This window comes from Seriola lalandi, unplaced genomic scaffold (assembly GCF_002814215.2).
Source record: "Seriola lalandi dorsalis isolate HSWRI2012SDOR001 ecotype SW California unplaced genomic scaffold, Sedor1 jcf7180002054933, whole genome shotgun sequence".
Lineage (NCBI taxonomy): Eukaryota > Metazoa > Chordata > Actinopteri > Carangiformes > Carangidae > Seriola > Seriola lalandi.
In genome coordinates this window covers 1,144,136-1,154,510 of record NW_019525485.1, presented here as the reverse complement: position 1 = coordinate 1,154,510, position 10,375 = coordinate 1,144,136, and the positions used below count along the sequence as shown (strand labels likewise).

Below are 10,375 nucleotides of genomic sequence, written 5' to 3'. Positions count from 1 at the left end.
TCCCACTATTGACAAAATCTCCGTGCAGCATTTCCTCTCATTGGCACACCCTTATTTAACTCTTCTGCGGCATCATAAGCCACAGAGGAGGATGCTCCACTCCAAATTAAATTCCTGTCTCTCCCCAGGGGCTGCCTTGTATATTGAAATATCATGGTATATGGAAATAAAGCATTGTTTGTGTCTACCAACTGCTGCGTCATTTTCTTTTCAAAATGACACAGAGAGTAATATACATATATATATAAAAAAAAATCTAGATATATGGGTATAAAAGGCACAGCAATAAAAACTCATGGAGCTGCATTTTCAGCTGGAAGCTCCCTGAGGAGAATGGTGTAGGATTTCAAGAAGATTTCATGCAACAGTGGAACTTTTCCCCAGCTACACTGCATTGCTACTGTAAGCCTATAGAACACTCTGTACTATACAGGATCATTTCAAAATGAATTAACTAACAACAGCATCAGACTGGTCCCAGTTCTGACACTGAGCTAAACTAATGATGAACAGTTTTCCAAATAGTGATCCAACTGTTTTCTTAATTCTGTCAGGTTTGCATTGTATCTTAGGTAAGAACAGTTCTATTATATGCAAATGTAATGTAATATATGTACATATATTTTATTATACAAATTAAAAACATGTGATTAAATATTTAATTATATATAAAACCTATTAGAAATTGGAGTAATTTCATATTGACATTTACCTGTATGTCTAGCCCATACAAATATGTATGTTTGTGTATGTATGCTTATATTGTAGACATAAATATATATCCATCCCAAAACCTGTCAGTATATCTTGATATTATATACAGTGTCCAAAAGTCTGTGACCCCTTTCCCATCATGAGAAGATAGACATTAAAATGAATAAAAAATACATATTTCAGAATATAGAATTTCTCTATATATGTTATAATAAACTTGCATTATATTGTAACACATGCACACTTATATGTACATGTTATACCATATACAAATTAATCATAAATCATTTGAATATATATACATATATACACACTTTACTGAGTATTTAATAAATGTTATAAATGTATATCGTCATATATCTAGAGGATGTATATATGTGATGATAACACGTCCTCTTATAAGTGGGATATATGGCAACATCAATCTTGATATAGGGACTTATATGTCATATTAAGTTTTTATATGGCATTGACAGAACAGACTCACTAATCCATAATTAACATGAGTGTATCCATACAGACTGTTGATTTGTGAGTGTTTTGATCTACAGTTTGTAATTTTGATGATAGGAATGTGAGGAAATCTGTGGTTGTTCACGTCCCACTGAGATACATATCCCCTGAAGGTTGATTTGGAGCTTTGGGAACCAAAGAGAGGCTGCACCAAGACCATATTGTTGCTCACTCAGTGTGACTGCTGCTAAAACACATGTCGACAAACAAACCGAATGGAATAAGGCATGAAATGAACCATGCTATCACGCTGGCAGGTGGAAGAACTGTTTTTTTAATAAAGTTGATAAAAACATAAAACATGAACAAACAAGCAAAAAAAAAAATAAAAGTGGAGGGACTTTGTGGAGCATAGTAAAGGACTAAAATTTCTGTTATGCTGCAGTTCCAAAACATCAAAGTATCACAGATGGCTGATACGAGCCTCTGCTTGCATTTGTCCTTATTCATTTACATCACAGCACTACAGCAGACTTTAGTCACGTAATTTGACACATATCAAAATGGACCTTTATGCACAGCAGATATTTTGGCTTGTCAAAGCAGGAAAGGGATACAGGGTTTCCCAGTGGCTCACCTGGTAGAGCGCAAAGCCCTCTGCTGCATGTCATCCCCTCTCTCTCTCCCCCAACCTTCCTGTCACTCTCTCACTGTCCCTATCCCATTAAGGAAAAGCAAAAAGACCAAAAAGACACAGGCACGTTGGATTTCCCATTTCCTAATAATCTTTTAAGCCAGTTGTTTTGACAACAACATCATAACACAACTTGACCGATGCATCGCATGTGTTTTCAAATTGATGAAGATGTTTTCTGAATTCGCAGCGTGTCTGTACAGGGACATGTTTTTATTTCTTGTTTCAGTTTACACATAAAACCATAACATGTTCATCTGATGCACTAACATGTACTGAAACAGTAACACAAGTGAAGAAGAGTCATGAAGAGTCAGTCAACTCAATCAGGTATGTCAGCTACCAAGGGTTGTGTTTTTTCAACCCTCTGATATGACCGATAGGAGTGTGTCCTGTAAGGCATACTGGACATTGGTTGTCATGATTACAATAGTAAAACACACAAACTGCACTGACAGCGGCATACTGGACCTCAGTCACCATGGTTACAATAATATGGCCTGGTTAGGTTTAAGAAAAGATTGTGATTTGTGTTAAAATAGGTACTTGCTCAACATTAGACGATCTTTGTTGTCATGGTTACAATAATAACAATGTGGTTAAGTTCGACCAATGGTCATGGATAATAGAAACAACATAAACAGCTGCTCTCCTGTGTCATATTCATCCATCCACCACAACCTCCTGCTGACGTGGGCTTTGTCTCTCTTTATACTACGTCACCGCAAACGTAACTATGAGTCATAATAAACTGAAGCACAGACGACCTGTGGGCTCTTTTATTACAGGAGGACAGAGTCCTTTGTTAACAATGGAATATAAATCTGCGATATTATAATATATAGAGCAGGGGCCATACCAGACCATGTGAAGCTGTAGCATGAAATCACTGATGGTACTGAATTGAGCTTTTCAGACTGTTCATTTTTCTTTTAAATGTTACAAGTCTGCTTTTTAAACGTTTGACAGGATGTCATAAAAATGATATAAATTATTATTATATATTTTTAGAATTATAATTATTTTGTTTGATTATTACATTATTTTTACAAACACATTCAGGTTATGTCATTATTATCACTAAACTTTCTTTTTCACTCTCACAAAATAGATACATATGATTATCTGTCATACAAACAGCCAAACACACACACACACACACACCACACACACACACACACACACACACACCATATCCCTGTCATTTTTACTCAACATAGATCTCTATAACTGTTTTTGTTTGTGTTATCATCTGGATATCTGTCCATTATTTCCTTTGTATCCTTAAATAAAAAAAAATAAATAAATAAATAAAACATTTCACTCAAATTGATTTGTGTGGTTTGTCCTTTCCATTTCCAAAGGTTTGTAGGCCTATTTACAAAAAAAAAAAAAAAAAAAAACAGGTTGGTTCCTTTATCCTGTTCCTTTATCTCTGCTTTATTTTAATGCAATAACAATTGAAAGCAGACATGCTTTGGTCCTAAGAGGAAAACCTTGTTGTTGACCTCAGATCTCAGTTGTTTATGTTTCTTAGCTCATTATCTAAAAGCAGCCACTGAAAGAGGGGTTTGTTTACACTCCAGTATTTTCAGTCAAGTACTGTTTATACATGCAGACCATGCTGGGAATATATATTTCTTTCTATTTTTATGCACACACATGGTATTAGGAGAATTGCCTTTTCATTTCAAGCCGTTAAGCAGATCTTTGTCAAAGTACTTGGCACCAAAAATTGACATAGTGTCAAGTGACTGGCTCAGGGCTTTAAACGGCTCAACTTTGATGGACACAAGTGTCTTAGTGGAGCCGGTGGCCACAATGATTTGATAGAATCATAAGTCTTTGAGTAGCATAAGAGCAACTAGAAGCAGATTAGATTCCCAGTTCATTCTAGACTGCAGGCCCTCGGCTAGCTGTGGGAAATCATTACAGTAAATTAACTCTGCAGCAGCAAAGTGCCTGGGACAGATTAGACGTCTGGGTTCCTCAGAAGATTGTTAGCAACCAATAATGTCCTCTTCAATTTATTTTCAATATTGGATAACTGCTGATCGCTGTGGTTAGTGTCTTTTCTACTTTACTGTCTGGGTGTGTGATTTTCTCCTATATTCTCACTTTATAAACTTCCCTCCTCCCTCTATCCCACTCTTTACACTTCACTATATCTAATAAACATCAAGGAGTAAAGACCAACAAGAACTGGCCAGTGGGCAAAGTCAGTCTTTTTCTTCCACCTTATCATGCCCATACTGTATACTCATGGGTATAGGTAATACCCCCTGCCTTTCAAGCCATCACAGAGTCCGATTGTCTGTCCATTCCTCCATTACTTATACTCCTTTTGTGAGCGCACCTACTTCGACCAGTCAATGACAATCTTCTGCCAGTCATAGACTGCGCTCTCATTGGCTAGTGGCTTTGTCAATCATTCAGGCTTGAAGCCAGGTGGTTACCTTTTCCAATGATATCATGCTAGGGGGGTTGGGCATTGTTTTAGCCAATATCATTGGCCTGCGTATCGGTGTAAACATCCCTGTTCGAAAGCAAATTACACACAGAGAGCAGAAAGACGCAGGGAGAGAAAGAGAGAGGACGGCAGAGAGGAGACAGCAGCGTGAAGAGAAGAAAGAGAGTAAGAAAGAATTCGTTTTGCAGTATTTTAGTCATTTGGGATCACTTTGCAATGTCGAAAGCTCAAGCCAAGACACGGTTCACCGCAGACGAGGCTCTGGACTTCGTCATTCGTAGCTGCCTCAGAGAGCGAGTTGTTGTTGGCACAAGGCCTTAACACCATTTTAGACCGGCGAGTAAAATGACCCTATTTGCTCTTGTACCGACTTTATCCAGTGGCAGTTTCGTTGACTTTTGCTGTCTGTATATTTACTACTTGCTACTATTTACAGTTTTGAAATGACATTATTCTTTAGAGATAGTGAACTGCGAATGACTGGATATTGGGGATATTCTTACACTACAACTCCTCTGTGTATATACGTTTTTTTTCTGCTGTTGTTTGTATTTCACACATGCTCCGGCAATACGGAACCGTATGTTTTTCTAACTGTGCATTACAATTTGTTTTCTAGGCCAGAGGACAGCAGCTCAGACCGGGAGCCTGACACAGAGACCACAGCACTCCTCCTCTGCTACCACCAGTGCTGCCTCCACTCCTTCACCCGCTGGATCAAGGGGACGCTGTGGCCACCACACCCACTGCTGGACGGGCCTGTGCTGCCAGAGATGCTTGGGGTAGAGGTAGAGCCAGAGGTGGAAGAGGAAGGTCACAGAGAGCATCTGGCTCTCCTCATCTAATGGCAAGGCAGACTGGGACCTGTGGAAAAAAACCCCGCCTAATCAAGCTGGTTTCCCCAGAACCCAGGCCAATGACTTCACCAGGGGTACTCCACAGGGTGCAATCAGGTGGATTAGGGATGCCAGTCCGCTCATGGACACCCGTGAGGTAGTGATGATTGATTCCAATTCCAATTCCACAGTAGGAAAGCAGAGAAGAGATGGAAGAAATCAGGTCTCCGAGTACATTGTCAATGTTTGCTGATGGCATGAATTGATGGTTCAAGGCTGATTGTAGTATTGGGTGCAGGTGGGGAGAGTTTAGGTGACTGCAGGGCTGATGACAAGTGGGAACAGGTGAGTGGATGGGCGGGGCAGAGAACAGGGAGGAAAGTCTGAGGACATCTGGTGGATGACTAGAGGAAGGCAGCTCTGATGGTCTGGGAGGTCTGGCAGTGGGTCAGCGGGGACTATCGATGTAAGGTTAGGACCGTGAGCTGATTTAGGAACAGGCTTAACATCAGGCACCAGAAACAGACTCGGGATCCAGATCCCTCCTGGCAAAAAGAGATGTTATACAGGAACGAATAATTCACTTCAACTTCAACTTCAACAGCAGATCATTCCACCTACATTACCTCAACTCAAGGACTATTGTGATGCACACAAACTGTGTGATCTGGGCTCTGAAAGAAAGTCTGATGTTCGCACTTTGTCCTGAGTGCACAGAAAAATTTCTTCATGGAGAGTTCCTCGAAGCTTGGAGTGAGATAAGAAAGCGATTAGAGCATGTTGTCATTATATCACTGCATTTCAGTATTGAGGTAAGTAGAGTTCCATTCATCGTTTTGTCAAGGCATACTGACCTTAAAACCCTATTATTGGGAATCATGAGAAAGTTTCAGAGCAACAGAGACTGTAACCATAGTAACTCCGTCACATACCTGCCTGAGAGGAGAGGGACAGACGCCGCTAGAAGAGCTGCTAATTTTTCTACATGGTAATGAATGACAAAAGCAGACTGTGGATGATTCTCATTCTCATTTGAATAACTCGCTGTTGCTCTGTGCTGCACTGTCAGTGTCCTTTTGTCACATTATCAGAATTTAGTTTTTTCATTTGTTTTCAAAATGACAAGCCCGTCGCAGTCAGGCCTCCAACCAACTAAAAGAAAATAATTAGTTCATGTTTTCTGAGGCCCCTGGTTGGTTGGAGGCCTGCTGCTCAAACCACCATTGGTAATTGCAAAGGGTCTGAATGTTATGTCCATGTGATATTTCAGTTTTCCTTTTTAATAAATTTTCTAAAATTCTGTCTTTGCTTTGCCATCATGGGGGTCCATTAAGTGTAGATGGATGAAGGGGAAAAACAAGTTTAAATGATTTGATCATAAGGCATAACAAAATCTGAATACTTTGTGAATGCACTGTGTCTGACCTCTTAATCACATCTGAGCCGGTACGTGGGCTGAGCTCCTCGGGTAGAGGTCTTTTATCTGTTCCCGAGGCGCGGCTGAAAACCAGAGGCGACAGAGCGTTAGCAGCCAGAGCCCTGAGGCTGTGCAACGAGCTGCCTGAGGAAATCAGGTCAGCAGAGTCAGTGACCTCTTTTAAATCTCTTCTTAAAGCATATTTTTTTTATCAGAGAGCTTTTCCTGATTTTTATTCGATTTTTATTGACTGCTCTTTATCACTACACGGTAATTCGTTTTATTTGTTTTCTTTGCTCGTTACTCTATTGGAAATAGTTTTTATGATCTGCTTGTTTTGAAGCTGTTGCCTTGTGTGAAGCAGATGATTATTATCATTATATAATCTCTCCAGAAAACCTCCAACGGAATGCGCCCAGGAAGGATCCTGATCGGATGTCTGTATCACTGAAACAGGATCCTTTCAACATGTAGGAGCAGCCACTCTCCTCTTACCTCCCTCCGCATGTCTTAGCTCCTTAGATGATCTCTGAGGTTATGTTCAGCCACCCATACAGAGAAAGTGAATTTCAGCCGCCTGTATCCACGATCTCATTCCTTTGGTCACCTCCCAAAGCTCATGACCACATTGTATCCCTTTTACTTTAAGGATAAAGCGGACACACAACAGATGAGTCCACCTCACACTTTCTGTGGCTGTAAGATTTCATCATTTCGACTCATACATTTTCCCACATGACAGACATAAGGCATCTTTTAACATTAGAGCTGCCAGCAGATTTTAAAAGAAGGTCAAGGTACATAACGAATCCTGTGCCCTTATCAGTCAGGTACTAAAGGAAACAAGATATGACATCTGCCTTGCTTTAGAAGGGAGTCTTTCATCATGCTGACACTGCGCATTGATCTGCTCCCTCCTAAATAAGAGCTTCAACCTTTTTAATGTAACTGCAAGGACAAAATACCTATGAAATGAATACATATAAAAAAACAGCAAATTCCTGAGTGTGCTGAAGGTCATTTACAGTCGAACAATGACACAGCATATCTGCGATCTGCTCTACTGTTCAAAGTATTTATTGATAGCTGTAGAAACATAACACATTTTTAAAAAGCTCGTCAATCGATTTATGTTTGAGTTTTGTATTATGTTTGCACTTTTTTATTTTGTAGTTAATTTCCCTGTGTGTCTCATGATGTTTTTACTCCCTGTCTTTGTCCTGTTTCCCTCCTTTGTTGATTGTCTGCCCCGCCCTAATGTGTTTCACCTGTGTTCAGTCACCTTTGCCTCCCTTGTGTCTATTTAGTCTCGGTGCTCCCGTTCGTCTGTGTCAGTTCGTCTGTTCAGGTTCCCTGTGTTCCCTCGTGCTTCTGCTTCCTGTTTGCCTACAATTTGGATTTTTGCGTTTTCACTGTTTTTTGCAAGTTCTTTTGTTAATTAAACATTTTCCACCTACTCCCTTGTTTCGTCTGCATTTGGGTCCAGCCTTACCTTAAAACGTGACAGCCCCGGCTCCTCTGTGAGAGGGAAGAAACTCTAACTCAGCAAAAAGAGACATCGTAGTCATTCAGGATTTTCTAATTACAATCTCCGTCTGAGACATTTTTTTTTTTTTTTAATTCCATAACGCTCTGCCAAACATCAACTGATATTCACATAGCACTGCTACACAACACTGATACCAGCTGGTTATGTTAATGATATGACAGCCTTGGTGATAAGTCATGATGTTTGTTTTATGTATTTATAACACAATATATGATAAACAGCATATGATACCAGACATTTTCTGGTACATGTGTAAAAACGATATTCATCCCAAACAGAGCCACAGTGGAGACTCATTTGATTTTAGTTGCATTACTACACTACACGGTGCTGTTTTCCATGATATGGGCCTTTTTTATTGTGCAACAAGCTAATTAGTCCAAATGATGTGATTAATAAAATATATATTACATGGTTGGGTGATGGGTTTTAATTAGTGTTTATGAATCAGCCCAAAGACCAACAAATGCAATTGTGATGTAAATGTATGCATGTGAAAGCAAACGATGTTAATAACTTAATAACCTGAGTCACCGTACGGACGAGTTAGCATCAGAGCTCCTGAAATTTTTAATCACTGCTGCAGCACACAGGAAGCTAGCTGCGAGCTAATTAACTCTGGAGTTGACTTTGTACCAAAGATGATTGTTTCATTTCAATGTTTGTGGCAGATGTGGTGGTGGTTTTTTTTTTCTCTTTTCAGTGCAGAGGTGTGGTCAAAGAAGATACAGGTGTGCCACTCATGAACATAATGACTGAGGATAATTGACATAACACAGTTTAACCTACCTTTGTCTCTGGGGCAGGGGGCTAAGGCTGGACTGGGTTCAAAGGGTTAATGTCCTACGAACAAAACACGTCCTGTAGTTATATGGTCTGAGAGACAAATATAAAAGCCCAGCCTGTGTACTGAGGTGAAGCCATTGTGCTGTAGCATACAGTATGCAAGGGATGTGACAGGGGGAGGTGTTGGTTGTAATTTCACACCAGGAGAACAACAGACATGGTGACAGCTGAAAACAAGCAGCACACCAATAATGTCTAACAGCCAAACACAACGTATAGCTGCTTATGGGTGATGGAAACAGTTTCTGTGGCTGTTTTTGTGAGGGTGAGCATGTAACTATATACATTATATATAGAATAAGCCTCACTTGCTTTTTCAGGCTCTGACAGGAAAAAGGAAAGAAAACAGACATTGTGTTGTGTGGTGGGATGTGTGCACAATATGCAGTATACAAACACCAATAGATATTAACTAATGTTGACATTGTATTACTTTGACAGTTGGTACAGAAGACAGTATTGTACTTTTTGCACTACAGGGAAATGGTGCTCGCTAACTTTAAATAAAAGCTGTAAAAGTTTTGGTGAACAGAAGGTATTGTCATAACTGATCAGATTCTCTTGTGTAAGTTACTCATCATCATCATGTGCTTCCTAACTGGGACAAATGGGGGATGCAGCTAAAATGCTGGTTAACATCCCCTGTCTTGGAGATGATTGTGTGTGACATGCTAAAATATCGTGTAGCATGATTTTTCATTAAGTCAAACTGGAATTACCGTCTCGTTGATGTACGCCTCTGCTAACAGGCCAAGGCACTTTCTCTCCTTCCTGAATTACAGCATTGAATAATGGCCATGGGTGTTTTTGCAGAGCATTATGATGTCACGGTGACGTTGACCTTTTGACAATTTGGACATAAAATGTTCCTTTCTATCCTATTACACATTTAAGTTAAACTGTCATAATTACAGGCTACATTTAAAAACTGAACCATTCAATTGTGAGAGGAATGTTTTGTTATTTATTCTTTAAAGTAACAAAGTCTTGCTTTAAAGCATTTTTCCGATTAATAATTAGAAAAGGAGCAGCTGTATAATGGTAAATAAACAGTTAATCATTGTATAAGTGTCACAAACGTCATTAAATTACTCTTTTGATAATCAGATTTTGATCCATTTGGTCCAATAGTATTACACAATTAAATTATTCCATCCCACTCGTATGTGAAAAGCCAACAGGAAGTCAGCCGGCTCTGCCAGCAGCGTGTCTCCTGCGTCAGGTTTACTTCCTGTCCACTACTTCTTTTACTTTTGTGATAAAACCACAAAAATGTTTGTGACATGCTGAAATTTAGTTTAGTGTAGCAATCTGTTAACTTGCCAATTAGCATTACCCACCATACCACACCACCACCGACAGCGTAAGCAGCAAACCCCATGAGAATAATGAGCTA

General features: G+C 39.6%; 1 long non-coding RNA gene across 1 annotated transcript; it reads left to right on the top strand.

Annotated features, from left to right (window-relative positions):
* The first annotated feature begins 4,413 nt into the window (after positions 1 to 4,413).
* Positions 4,414 to 8,040, top strand: LOC147817603 (uncharacterized). Its single transcript, XR_015436229.1, has 2 exons — positions 4,414 to 4,496; positions 4,951 to 8,040. It is a non-coding gene; the product is annotated as an uncharacterized LOC147817603 (long non-coding RNA).
* The last annotated feature ends 2,335 nt before the right edge of the window (positions 8,041 to 10,375 follow it).